Source organism: Meleagris gallopavo, unplaced genomic scaffold (assembly GCF_000146605.3).
Source record: "Meleagris gallopavo isolate NT-WF06-2002-E0010 breed Aviagen turkey brand Nicholas breeding stock unplaced genomic scaffold, Turkey_5.1 ChrUn_random_7180001953148, whole genome shotgun sequence".
Taxonomy (NCBI): domain Eukaryota; kingdom Metazoa; phylum Chordata; class Aves; order Galliformes; family Phasianidae; genus Meleagris; species Meleagris gallopavo.
Window position 1 is genome coordinate 1 of NW_011214183.1, and position 1,210 is coordinate 1,210.

A 1,210-nucleotide genomic window follows, 5' to 3' on the forward strand; every position below is an offset into this window, starting at 1 on the left:
AAGGAAAAGGGGGCCGGAAGAGGGTTAGGGATAGGGACCCTAAACCAAGAACAAGGAAAGCGAAGGCCATCTTCCGGTAGGGACAGCAGGGTCACTTACCCCGCTCCAAGGATCAGGGCACAGCCAACGCAGCGACTCAGGGGGGCCCAGAAGGCCAACAGCATCTGGCAGTGGACTCAGCAGATCTGGAAGGAGTGAAGATATCTTCGTGTCTAGTAACGTCCACACCTTTCCGAGGAACAGGACACGTTCAACACGGGAACTTGGGCAGCCCAAAACGCCTACAGCATGTGGTGGTGGAGGTGCCAATCCGAGACAGAAAGAAGAAAGCTTCACATGCAGGACTGAACAACGTGGGTTAGAAATGAATACTGGCAATACTAGAAACCCCAAGTCATGGACAGCACTCAGGAGAAGCCTGTTTGGGAGCCTACCTTTTCTTTTGGCATCTCACTTGGTCAGAAGTCTGCACTGTTGTCATGGAAACTCCAACAAGGCACCAATAGGCAACAAAGAAAAAAATAAAATAATGGAATTGGAATGGGAGGAAAAGGGGACGAGGGAAGGGGAAAATGGGGATGAGGTAGGAAACAGGGACTGGGATCGGAGGAAATGGGGACAAGGGAAGAAATGCCAGTACAACAGGCTTTGAAAGCTGAGTGAGTGGGGGTCCAGAGTGGCACCAATGCCATGGAATGTGCGGAAGTGCCAAAAAGCTCTCTGGGAAATCCAGAGCTTGTCTGCACACATGCAGAAGGTCCTACGCATGCACTGCCCCGAGACCGCAACACGCATGCACCTCGCTTGGCACTGCACTGCGCGTGCGGCAACGTGCGCATTTTCCAGTACACACCTACGCGTGTGTCGTTTCCGACTCCTCATTATGCAGGCGACGGGCGCGGGGGCCGCTGGGAGCCAGAATTGCCTGTTTCCGAGGCTGGCTCGAGTTCCAACCGTGCGAGGAAACAGACAAGGAGCACAGCCGACTGCAAGAGAGAAAACCATTGCTGAGCCAGCGGTGCAGAAAGCGAGTGCTTGCCTGCATCTCAAGGCGCTGTAAAGTTGAATGCTAGTTTGAATTTGAATGCTCCATTTTAAGAAGGGAAAAAAGAACGACCCTGGGAACTACCAATATAACAGTCTCACCTCTGTACTGGGAAACAGCACCGAGCAGATCCTCGTGGAAGTCGCGCTAAGGCACGCAAATGAC

General features: G+C 52.9%; 1 long non-coding RNA gene across 1 annotated transcript; it reads right to left on the reverse strand.

The window, feature by feature from the left end:
• Positions 1–145: 145 nt before the first annotated feature.
• Positions 146–1,207, reverse strand: LOC109365053. Its single transcript, XR_002110757.1, has 3 exons — positions 1,147–1,207; positions 435–986; positions 146–185 (listed from the first exon to the last, which is right to left on the reverse strand). It is a non-coding gene; the product is annotated as an uncharacterized LOC109365053 (long non-coding RNA).
• Between the last annotated feature and the right edge of the window lie 3 nt (positions 1,208–1,210).